This window comes from Ambystoma mexicanum, chromosome 5p (genome assembly GCF_040938575.1).
Source record: "Ambystoma mexicanum isolate Mex_15411 chromosome 5p, UKY_AmexF1_1, whole genome shotgun sequence".
Lineage (NCBI taxonomy): Eukaryota > Metazoa > Chordata > Amphibia > Caudata > Ambystomatidae > Ambystoma > Ambystoma mexicanum.
This window is the reverse complement of record NC_090930.1, coordinates 155,920,019-155,933,148: the sequence shown is the minus strand read 5'-3', so window position 1 is coordinate 155,933,148 and position 13,130 is coordinate 155,920,019. Positions and strand designations below refer to the sequence as shown.

The 13,130-nt window shown below is 46.5% G+C and overlaps 1 long non-coding RNA gene across 1 annotated transcript in view; it reads right to left on the bottom strand.

The window, feature by feature from the left end:
* The window catches only part of LOC138481632 (uncharacterized), a 43,143-nt gene extending 36,340 nt beyond the window's left edge, over positions 1–6,803 (bottom strand). The window contains exons 1-2 of the long non-coding RNA XR_011274298.1: positions 6,731–6,803; positions 1,980–2,110 (exon numbers count right to left, since the gene is read on the bottom strand). This is a non-coding gene — a long non-coding RNA (uncharacterized lncRNA). The remainder of the gene's footprint in view (positions 1–1,979; positions 2,111–6,730) is intronic.
* Between the last annotated feature and the right edge of the window lie 6,327 nt (positions 6,804–13,130).

The following is a 13,130-nucleotide window of genomic DNA, read 5'->3' as shown; positions in this document are numbered from 1 at the left end:
TGTGAGTGTTTCCCTGCCTTGAACACTGCCACGAACACTCCTGTGGTCTTTCTACTATTGCCTTTGGAGAGGAGGCACCTCTGCTTTAAGAACACAAGCTCTGGCGTATACAGAACCTATTGTGAGTGTTTGCGAGTGTTTCCCTGCCTTGAACACTGCCGTGAACACTCCTGTGGTCTTTCTACTATTGCCTTTGGAGAGGAGGCGCCTCTGCTTTAAGAACAAGCTCTGGCGTATACAGAACCTATTGTGAGTGTTTGCGAGTGTTTCCCTGCCTTGAACACTGCCACGAACACTCCTGTGGTCTTTCTACTATTGCCTTTGGAGAGGAGGCGCCTCTGCTTTAAGAACAAGCTCTGGCGTATACAGAACCTATTGTGAGTGTTTGCGAGTGTTTCCCTGCCTTGAACACTGCCACGAACACTCTCTGTGGTCTTTCTACTATTGCCTTTGGAGAGGAGGCGCCTCTGCTTTAAGAACAAGCTCTGGCGTATGCAGAACCTATTGTGAGTGTTTGCGAGTGTTTCCCTGCCTTGAACACTGCCACGAACACTCCTGTGGTCTTTCTACTATTGCCTTTGGAGAGGAGGCGCCTCTGCTTTAAGAACAAGCTCTGGTGTATACAGAACCTATTGTGAGTGTTTGCGAGTGTTTCCCTGCCTTGAACACTGCCACGAACACTCCTGTGGTCTTTCTACTATTGCCTTTGGAGAGGAGGCGCCTGTGCTTTAAGAACACAAGATCTGGCGTATGCGGAACCTATTGTGAGTGTTTGCAAGTGTTTCCCTGCCTTGAACACTGCCACTAACACTCCTGTGGTCTCCCTACCATTGCCTTTGGAAAGGAGAAGCCTCTGCTTTAAGAACACACTCTCCGGCGTATGTGGAGTGTATCGTGGGTGTTTGCGAGTGATTTTGAGGTTGGCTTCCTGGGCTCCTCCCTCCAGCGGACACCACCAGAAAGCCTGCGACAGCAGTGTTAAGCCCACTGTCCACTGTTAACATTGTTGGATACTACCCGCCCACCAAGGGGTCTCCTAGAACTTTGGGTTGCAACATTTTCTATTTCCTGGGCAGTGTTGGGTACTGTGGGATCAACCTGTGAATAAGAAATACATACTTTGGGTAAAAGCAAGGATGCCCTGCAAATTGCGCACACGGGCAGTGAACCATATTGTGAGGAAACATTTTCCTTATCAGAAAGCCCCTGTACAAGTGGTCACTCATTCAAGGACATCAAAAGCTACATTACAACTCACAAGCTCCCCCCGCATGCCCATAACAAAAGCTACTGGGGCCGGTTCAATTAAGTCCTTTTGTCAAGCGGAACCCCCAAACAGGACGAGTATCCTAGTTGAGTGTGAAGTGCACCCACGAGACCAGGAATCTGTGCAAATTGCCGCAGCAAATATCACGGATCCCAGGCTAGCGTCAGAGACAATAACAACTCCCTGTGGGTTCTCTGCTACTCCATACGCGATATGCTGGGGATGGAAATAAAACCTGATCCTGATGTACAAACAGACAGGAGCGAAATGGAATAAGCTGGTAGTACAGACATTTTTGAAGAAGAAAATAAATGACTTACCTCTGGGAACCAATAACACACAGAGGTTATCTGCATCCCCCAACCTGTGTCCCCTGAGTGAGGACATGAGATACCTAAATACTTGCCCCAATATGATTCTCTCGCAAAATTAAATGCAAGCACAACTCTTGGAGCTCCATTTTAGAATGAAAGTACTCCTGAGGCTCAGCAGAAAAATCTTCAAAGGAGTACAAAAAATATCTGCACTGAAAACACAGCAGGGTGACGGCAGTGTAGATTTAGATAACCTCATGGAAGCTGCTAACCAGAAGGCGGCCAAGGAAGGTCAGCTGTGGGGCAATGGGGCCCCTTTCCTTAATATCAGCAGAGAGGAAAGTGGGATAATTGAGGTAAACAAGGCTGAAGCAAACAGTAAGACATCTACTATTTACCTCACAAGGAAACAACGCAGACTTCAGAAGTGGAATTCTCGTCGAGCAAACATGCGCTTGCGATCTCAGGTGGGCCTGTTGGGCAGAAATCGACAAGACAATGCTGAGCCAAACGCAATTACGAAGAAAGCCTGAAGGAGAAGCAAAAGGAGAAATATGAACACTAAGCAACCCAGTGTCCTGACAAGTTGGCTCATAAATGGTCAGCGTCAGACCATGTCAGACGACACTGCAACTATCAATGAGGACCTAGAGGCAGCGGTAATCCAGAAAATATGTGCACCCCTGACTATTGGGTTAAGTGAAGAGGGGAGGTTAGCTGACCAGGTAGTGGTACCTGGTGCTAATAATACCCTCCCCTTGACATCATCGTATGTCAAAATATTCACAATAGGCCAAGCTCCTCCAGTCTTCACTGGAAAACGTACAAATAGATCGGACTTATTGAAAATATGCAGTAGTATTTTGCTGCTCAAAATTATTACGTCTAGTGACTTGGTTTTTGTGGAACCTTTCAAGTCGGCCAATGGACACTTTGCCCGTGTTCATTGTACCACCCCTGAAGTAGCCTTGCTCATATGTAGCCACCATGCGTCGGTATTGTCAATGGGCTAGGTCATTGACTGTTCAGGCCATTTAACCCCTCCATTACCTGTGGCCTATACTACCCTCTCTGAAGCCACGAGGGAAGGAGGATGCCATGGGAGCCAGGGGTTGCACCTGCTACTAAGACACTGACTGAGGATGCACAGAGGTGGGAATGATTCCAAAAGTTTCTTGTAAAGCAAATAACAGAAAATAAGTGAACCCGGAGGCTTGCAAGCTGGAACACCAGGGGGCATAAACACTTTTTTGTCTAAAGAGGGGTCATTGTCCCTGCTGCTTGATTTTGATATATTTCTCCTCCAAGAGACCTGGGTAACCTATCCTGTGGTGTTTGATAGGTATATTGTGCACCAGCAACTAGCAGAAAAAGGGGCTAGGGGCTGCCATTTTGGGGGTCTGATCGTAGCCATCAAGCAAAATTTGGCAGTCAGTTCAATCTTCCAAATTACCATCTAATTGCTGCAACGTCCTAGCAGTAGAGGTAACTTTGAACACAGGGGGTGGGGCCCAGGCTATTCTAATCCTGAATATATACAACCCCCTGCCACCGGTGGCTCCAGCTTGGATGTGATCCATACTAACATTGACACAATATGTGCAGATTGGTTAATGGGAAAGGGACATAACACATATTCCTTGGGGGGGCCTTAATGCAGGATGTGTAGACACGGATAAGTGTGCAAATTACTGTTCGGTCAAAGCTAAAAGTGTAATGAAGCTCCAAAAGGGACATCGTAAGGGAAAGCAGTGGCTTGATCTTATGAAGGAAATGGAGATGATCATGTTAAATGGTAGAACAGATGGTGATATTTTGGGCCAGAGTACTTGGAGGGTAACCAATAGGGCAGCCACCATCAACTTCTTCTGCAGTAACAGCGATGCTGAAAGAGAACAATCGTTGCAGATCACAAACACAGAATATAGTGACCATTCTATCATTGAGCTGCTAGGTAGTATGCCGGAGGAAGAGAAAAGAACACTAGGTGCATGGCGAAATAGAAGTCAATCGTGCTGGAAATTGTATCAAATGGTCTGAGAAGAACATAGACAATGCATGTGATCTGCCGGGCACTCTGATGTCTTTGGAATTTAGGGAACTTGCCCTGTTAAATGTAAACCAATTTGAAGAGCGCCTAAAACAACTGCCTATAATGCAGGCACATTGGTACCAAGGAGACTGGCCATTACGACAAGACAACATCAAAACCCCTTTGACAAAGCTATCAGAGATGCAAAACAGGAAATGTGTGGCAAAATCAGGTGCCCCAAAGCGGCTGGGGATCCTAATGACGACACCTACGCTAAGCTCCAACAAAACAAGGGAAAATACGGGGCCTGGCTAAAGAGATGGAGATATTCTGCCAATAACATGAGGTGGCAGCTGATGCATGAAGCATTACGAAGTAACTCCAGTAGAACTAAATAGCAAATACGCTCACTGGCCAAAGGGGATAGCCACGTGAATATCGTGAACCCCATTAGTGAGGAAAAGTGGCTAGACCATATAGCTGTCAAGTCCAAGGCTGCTGGCATGCAAATTTATGAGAAGGGTAGGGATGCTCCATGGGAGTTATCTATAGGCTGTGAAGGAATATATACAGCCATCCAGGGGTTGAAAAGCTCCAGTGCTCCAGGGCCTAATGGGTTATCAAACGCGGTACTAAAAAAATACCCCAGCCAGTGGTCCACAATACTGAAAGTCTTATTTGATAGGGTCTGTGCAGATAAGGAAATCCCAGCATCATGGCAGTGAGCAATACTACTGCCAGTATACAAAAAAGGGGGATTGAGAATTCCCTGAAAAATAATGGACTTGTCTCGCTGTTGGATGTGACTGGCAAGTTACTTGGCACCTTTGTGTTGGCAGCACTGGAAAATTGGGTTACCACCTCTAATGTATTACACCCAATGAAGATTGGTTTTAGACCAGGGTCAACCACCACCCATAATAACAGGTTGTTAGAGAAACTGATCCAGGAGGCCTGTACGCGAGGGAACCCAGGGCTGTACCTGGTTTTTGTTGATTTCTCAGCAGAATGCCCACTTGTCAAAATGCCTTTTTTTTCGCTGCCCTGAACACCAAGACAGCAACATCATACTTACAAAAATTTGACGTCAATGGCATTTCTAAATATATTTTTATATTATCTATCTGTGAATAGAGCAACTCTTTGGCAGAAGCTGCGAGAACTGGGTTGCCCGGAATGGTTTGTGTCAATTCTTATGATGCTGCACATGAACACAAGCATCCAGGTGAGACTAGATGGAATGGGTTCTCTTTCGGGTACAACGGGAAGCAGTAGGGGGGGGGAGAAACAAGGCTGTGTGCTGGCCCCCTACTGTTCAATTTGTACCTGACTGATCTCTTGGTACGCCTGTTAAAAATTGCAGGCTGCCCTGTGAAGCTCAGTGAAACCCCGCTGGTAGGCATGTTATATGCCGACGATCTTGTCCTAATGGATTCTACAATCAGTGGGGCAAAAGCTAAATTTGCTGAATTGATAAAATAGGCAGCAGAAAATGACTTGGTAATTAACATGGCAAAGACAAAGGATATGGTGGTGTCAAGTCAGAAATGTAACCGCACAACATTGGGGTCAGAACTGGGACCCATTGAGTATGTGGATCACTATCCCTATCTGGCCCTGGAGTTTGATAACTGTGGAGACTAATATAATATCAAAGAAGCCAAAAAACGAGAAGCGAACAGTATGACTGCTGCTATCAGTAAGTTTGCAAAGAGAACAGCAGGCTACTCGGTCAAAGGCAATATCATGCTGTATAAGCAAAGTTTCTGCCCAGCCATACTGTACGGATTAGAAGCCCTAGCCATGAAAGACCTGAAATGGCTTGACATACTTGAAGGGCATTTTTGGCAATTTTGTTTACATGTACTACCCCTATGGAACTCCTACGCCTTGAGGTGGGTCTTGTCTCACCGAGCAGTCAGGTGTTGCTGCAAAGAGGAAACCTATACATTAAATATAAATCCAGCCTTCGTTGCCCCATGTTTAAGATACTAGGGGCCCTGCAGGAGCCTCCCATGTGCCGTAAAAGGAAAGGCAACTTTCAGCCTGATGTTGCTAGGGGCACGGGATTTCTGGTGCTAAAATACACCCTGAAAAAAGAAAATTGAACAATGGGATTGGGTACACAATTACAATCACCTAAGCACCCTGAAGAGCTATACATACATTACCAGAGTGCGCTATGATTATCTGAAACCAATCCCCGAGGCTAGCCGTCCGCAGCCTAATTTTACAACTAAAAATGAATCAACTTCCTTGCGGGCGGTGCAGGGGGCGTCCCTAATAATACCTTGCACCCAGCGCTTCTATCAGTTGCGTAAAAATCAGACATTCCTCAAACGGCCAGACATGTACTTAAGAAATGTTGTAGAATTGGTCCTGTTTACATGTGCCTATTGGGCCAATTTGTTAGTCATTATGACTCGATTAAGACTGACGAATTCTGGAACTATTGCACTAATTCTGACTTGGTTACTCTGCATGTCGCGCTTTACAATGTTTTTCGTCGTATGAGTTTGGTATTGACTAATGAATTAATCATTTAACGTTGCTTTTTAATATTTGTATCACTAAGTGTTAAGATATATGACATTTTATCAATTTTATGTTTTAGCCTCATGATGAAACATGGAGATCGTATTATTATCACATCAGATGTAATATGTTTTAAATGTGAATGTATATGATTGTGCAAATTGCTTGTAAAAGTCTGTAGGAACTAATACACATCAATAAATAAATATAAGCTACCGCCGGTCAAGCCTTCAGGCGTGGGGTGACCCTATGGTCCAATGGTGGTCCATCTACCAAACACTGGCAACTTCGGGAGAAGGGAGCTGCTTCTTGTTCAGGGAGGGCTCTGCCAGAGGGACGGGCACTAATGGAACCCACTCCAGGGTTCAAACCTGTGCCTGCGAGTGTGCGCCTATATATTCGATGCTTGACTCAGCGCCTTTGCTTACCCACTTAAAAGAGGGGCATTTTTTTCTTGAGTGAGTGCTACCCTTACAAAATCCAAAACATGCAAAATAAATCCCATGGGTGGGAGGATCTCTCTCGCGTTGGACGCATGCGGTGCACACATTGCATGGTGCCGAAAGGGCTGTTTTTACTCACCTGGTTTCCCTTCCATCCTTTACGCATGAAGCCCTGAGGAGTGGATAGAGAACAATAAGGGACACGATTTTGCTCACTGGCAATAACGAGAATAGCGCATGCGTACTTGATAGCATTGAGTGGGTGCAGGCAGCGTGGGAGGAAGCCGGCTTACCTGGGACCGCGTTATCTTCCTCTGCATTCATGACTCAACTGTGGGCACGCTGAGTCATCTCCTCTGCTCAATCAGACACTGTCAAACCAGAGCTGCTTCTCCATTCATGTGCAGCTCTAGCAATAATAGTATCCTTCCAGCAAGGGGCCTTTTCCCTCTGATCCAGAATACATCAAACAGAACTCCACCTTTCTCCTCTCTATATATCTGGAATCCCTTCCTTTTACTCTGTTATGGAAACTTGCCTCTCTTTACTCCAAGCCTCTGTGCCATCTGTTTAGTTCTGACCCCTCTCTTCTCTTCCTACCTCTTGCCCTTCCCCATAGAAAACACTGCGGGGGTGAAGCAGTCCTGGTAGGTCTCATCTCCCTGCACATGAACCCTAACCTATGGAAATAGCCCAGCTAATAGGAGTGGTCCGTCTCTACCCCACTCAATCCTACCTATCTAATTCTCCAAGGATGTCTGTGCATTGGGAATCGCGCATGCTCACCACCAACTTTAACCTGAGGCCTGCCTTTCCCCTGCAGTCCCTCCTCTTGTAAAATTCTGCAAGACTCTGACCCGGGGAATCCGTTGTATCCATACACTCAAATCCTCATGCCGTCCCAATCAGTATGTATGATTCAATTTAACAAACATATTTTTTGTGGGTTTGTGATGTGAAAAATTAAACAATCACCAAGCCATGTGCATTGTGTACTTAGTGATTCAAATATACTACCTTTTATCAAAGCTATATTCTTCAATTATAAATATCTCTGCTCATTCTTAAACCCCGAAAATGCTCTTTGATTTTATGCAAAGCAGCCAAGAACCCTCACAGGTGTTATTCGTCCTGTTGTCCCCCTTTCGCGTAAGGATATTTTGAAAGAGTAGAATTGGCATGTACCAGTCGCTCGCACTTGGAATAATAACCTTCTATCAGAAAATAATTGTAATGATTATACAAGTCTTTAATAATTTTCCGCATTTCTTAGTATGTGTGAAATATATACTGGAAGTATGATTATTAACAAACATTGTACAATTTTTAAAAAGTGCCAGTTTACAATGTTAGTATAATTACATATTTTCCTTTTTAATAGCTTCTTTTGCAGACAATGCATGCCATTTTGTCTCTCAAAACGTTCTTTGAAAAGGTCAAGCTCAACATAAAACGTCTCAGAGAAACACAGTAATGTTAAATTTGATGTGATAGCTACTAACTTCGTGTAGTGCTGCTGAAACACGTATTTGTCACAGTATTTACAAACACTAACAATAAAAAGAAAATAAATGCAGTTACAGATCATTCAGTTTGGTTCTCTGGTCGCTTGCACAGTATGCCTGGAGGATGTAGTCATCCTTTCAGTATAAAAGACTAGAGACTGTAGCTGAGTTAGAGAAAGAAGAGCTGGCATAACAAGTAACACTAAAAGGCAGACATTGAATGCCAAAGAAAACAACTGTAAAAACTGGAAGAAGCTAAGGTGGCAACTTCAGCCAGACCAGTTTAGAGTGTCAGGTCAGCTGCTATCAGGTTTATGAAAGATTTGGTTGGTATATGTGGAGGGTTCTGATATCCTCCAATGGATAGAAGCATTTGAGATGGCTTGTGGTATCCATGAGGTTGACCATAGAGATTGAGCTATGTGTTTATTGTGTAGAGTACCTCAGACTGGTTATCACTGCCTTCTGAAACTGAGTGTGGAAGAAAGAGGCCAGCATGAGTTTATGAAAGCTGCTCCGATTGCCAGGTTTGGCAAGACACATGCCCAGTACCTTAGGAGGTTCAGGGATTATATGATGAGAGAGAATATGTTTTGGGTTGATTGGGTGAGGCGAGTGCTGCTCACATGAATATGATGGGGTGGGTTGATGGTTCAAAGTTAAGTCTTTTGTTGAATTGTCTCACCTCCTATTTTATTGAGCATTTTTCAGAGACTTGTTCACCAGAGCTGCATCAGTACATTACTGACCAGAATATCTTGGACCCCTTTAAGTTGACGAAGTTGGCTGCAAATGGGTCTCCCCTCGGGAATTCAGAGGGAAGGACAAGGACAAAGAAAAAGAGACCTCTCAGAAAGCTGAGTGTCCAAGAAGCAGCCACATTCAAATAAACCTAAACATTCACCCTCTAAAGTCCAGAAATCTAGAGGGGATACGTCCCATGGGGTTGTGAGTAGGAGTAATGGTTCTCCTGCTGTGAAGCAGACTACCAGTGGGTCCAACACAGTTCCCAGCATTCCTACCACCGGTTTGGAGTGTGGGGCCCAGGACCACAAGTGTGAGAGTAAGGCACTTGGTGGGCAGGCTGTCAGCCTGACCTACCTTTACCATATGCCTGAGGTGGAGGCCACTGTCCCCCCCCCTCTCCAGGAATCACTTTGATGCTCCTGCAGGGATTTCCACAGGGTCTCTTGGGGCCTAGGACCAGTACCCAGAAGTACTGACTATTATCCCACAGAATACTCATTGGTTTTTGAGAAGTGTGCTCATTAATGGCCAGCCTTCCACTGCTTTCAGAGACACTGGGGCTAGCATGACAGTGGTGGATAGGACCCTGCTCAGGCCAGAGGACTATATACGTGCTCCTCTGAGAACCACCAGGTTAGCTGGTGGGACCCCCAAATGTTCTCCTCTAGCCGTCGTCACCATCCCGATTTATGACAAAACAGCAAAGCTTCCTGTCCTGGTACAGGACAATCTGCCTACCCACATCCTGATGGGTAATGACTTAGTTGAGATCGGGTTGATCTTGGATGGGTTACCCCTAACTGCTGCTGCAGTCACTATAGGTCACAGTCACACAGGGTCTGACTAATTGTCAGCTACCCAAGCCAAAGGGGAAATCCAAGGCAAAGAGGAAGAGAAAGAAGACCACCTCTTTGAAGGGGGATCCTTCTCTATCTGCTGCTTCAGCAGACCCATTGTGATCCAAGCTCCTGACGGAGTAGGCCCAGTTGTGACCCTAGACTCAACTCCTGAGGAAAAAGAGCCAGAAGATCCTCCCGACGCAGAGGTACTCAACCCAGAGCATCACCCTGACCTTCAATGCCTAATGGCTGAAGGAAGGCCTTCTAGGGGAGGTTTTTGTAAGGGTCTGCACGAATGTCACTCTCTTGTAGGTCAGGTGGTGAGAGTCAGCTAAAGGGTTGGAGAGAAGCTGAGTCTGCAGAAGAGGCATTCAAAGGAGGAGTAAGATTGAATGGGAATAGTGGTAGCAGGGATCCACTCAGGGAAGATCAAGGACATTTCACCTCCAGACCAGTTAGGTCTGGGCCTGGAGAGTATCATGTACCCCTCAAGAAGGAGAGTGTCAAAAGCAGTGACAGAGCTGGCAGTGAACCACATCTCAGTGAGGGCAAGAACATTGAGTTCAAAGTTTTCATGAAGGAGGCAGATGTCAGAAGTGTGTTTGACAGCAGAGTTGAGGGTAGCTAGGTGGACCTGGTTACCACCTTTGAAGAATTTGCGAGGAGGGGAACAAGGACGTGGCATGCCCATCAGAGGTGGAGAAGGGGCAGGGGAGGTGGCTACCAGAGGAGTGGCAGGTGAAGGAAGGAAGTTGGTGAGAGATGGAAGTCGCCTATCAAGAAGGAGAAGGTTGGGCAGAGAAACCTGGGCCATGACAGTGCCATTATCATAGACATTAATGATACACTAGAGGATGAGAAACCCACCAACAGTACTTCCCATCTGGTGCCTCCATTAATGGGAGACGAGGAGAAAGGATAGAGGACAGAGACCCCATTTGAAGTCCATAGGTTCGGGAAGGGAGCGATAAAGAAGATATCGGTGACATTCGGCCAACAAGCAGCATTGACGTAGGTGTTGGTGATGGGCAGGCCTTGGTTGGAGACCAGGAGATCCTTTTTGAACATTTTGCTTCCAGGCTTCGAAAGGGAAGTAGGGTAGTTGATAGAGTAGTATTTGGAGTAAATAGGTGAGATGGAGAGCACCATGGAGGAAAGGGAGTGTGCAGAAGGATGAAAGAGGGGAGACAAACTCACCTGGTGGCCTAGCAGTAGACAGAAGCCTGTAAGACAGGTGCAGGCAATGTCCTTCTGGACTCTTCAGGGCCGTTTCTGGTCAGTTAGGCCTTCCTTCCAGCCGAGCAGTTGGTCTGATGCAGCGTGCAAGGGACTTAGGTCCATTAGTCAAACATGCTTTCAGGTGAAGGCCTCACAGAAGGAGATAGCCTGCTTCTAAAGTGATGACCACAGCAAACAGTGCATTATAAAACACAGCTTCATCAGGCTGGTCCACATCACTTCATTAGGGAACTCCCCAAAGAGTATTAGCATCGCGACAACAGTGGCATGATTCTTCTATGCCAAAAGATGTATATTTTGAGGAGGCATTACCAACACGCTTGAAAGAGATGACCCATGGCATGTGGAGGGCCCATTAGTCACACATGCAGGTCTAAATTCAAACCACAACTCGCACCTGGGCGGCTCCCAGTCTGCAGTTCACTCTGGTGTTCCCCAGTCCAACCACCTTCAAGTGGTACCAGATATCAGCATGGATCAAAGCATTACAGCTCCCGACCCTTGAATTCAGATGGAGATGATAACAGGGGTTAAACGTATAGGGGCCAAGTCCCAATCACCAATGTGACTTGTTTTGGCCTCAGAGACTGATTGATCACCCGCTGTTCGCCTGCTCAGTGAATGAAAATGAAGTACCAAGGTGGGTGAGCAGGGCCTGGAGACGATCAAGAAGCTGCAGCCTGTCCAATGAGACCTTAACAGGAAAGGAGCGAATCTAAGGGAGCTGTGGTGCGGCTTCGCAACCAGAAATATGAGGTCTGAACAAAAATAAGTTGCAGAAACACACACACACACAGTAGAAACAAGACACTTCAGGCGCTGTGCAGGCCGATCCACCTGCTCACAACCTCAAATTGCTCAGATGGAAGCCTACTCCATTCTAGGCAGGAGCAGGAGTCACGGCAGGCGATGTGCTGTAAATGGCAGCGTCCTACCCTGAAATAGGGCTGCAGCATTGCAGCCTGGAAAATGATCCCTGGACATGAGCATGGGACAGTTTGTTGGGTCAATCTTCACGCTGTGGCCGCACTCTGACTTGGGGAGCTCAACACGACCTGGGGTCCCCATTTCCAGCAAAGTCAATGAGCCCCTGGACTGGGGAGCAGAGAGGAATTAGGCAGCAGACCGCGCTACCATTGTCTCATAGGCAGCTGGGGTCAGCCTTACCTGGCACCCAATGATCTGCAGTGTTGCGAGTAGTAGAAAACATTGTTGCCTTCCAATTACGGGTGGTGACGACAGCTTGTGGGCGCCATTTTCAGAACGAACGTGCAAAGCCGAATCAGATGATAACTCTATCAAAACTTCAGTAATCAGGATGATAGAATGATAACATTGAAGCCCCATGTTTATGACCCACTCTGGTCTATTTTGACGACTGGATCTTGCGTTTTGTCTGCGAATCTTCCACAGATCACTGGTCCACCGCAGGAGTACGTTGGTTGGGCTGCTGGCTCCGTCGGAGCTTGTGGTGCTTAAGCAATTTAGACCATACCTTACTTGGTATGCCTTCAAGGTCCAAACTGATCATACGTCCTGTAAGTGGTTTATGCAGATGAAGGGTGAAAACCCCAAACTGCTCAGGTGGTATATTATCTTGCAAGGGCTAGACTTCACCATTGAGCATAGGCTAGGAAAGAGTCATGACAATGCAGATGTCCTTTCCACAAGGTATGTTGACCGTCTGCATGACGGCAACAATCTTGTTGGAGATCAGTCCCCTACCCTCTGTCTGGTGGGGGGCATGGGATGCTGGAAATGCCATTTGGAGGGACAGGGACTCCTAGTCCTTTTCCTACCACTTCTCTGTGTGTGTTTTCTGTATGTTTTATGCCATGAGGGTCCAACCTGGACCTCTGGCAGTGCAGCTTTTCATTTTTCCTTTTGGTGAACAACATCCATGGGATACCCTTACGGCAACCATGGGTGGGCATGCACCCTCATAGCCCTTATGTGTGCTTGTGGGCACCTGTGTGTGGCCCAAAGAGCAGGGTATGGGCTGGTGGCAGTTACATGCTGACTAGACAGTGGCTCTGAGTGCCCTCCATTTTCGGGACACCCAGGCCCTACCATAGGAATCAATGGATTCCTGGACAAAGGCAAGATGGGCACTATAGCCTCATGGTTTCTATTGCTTTACACATTGTTTCCCAAAGTCCTTGGAAGCCCTGACTCTGCCCCTTTCTCACTCACTGGCTGTTGGGTGGAA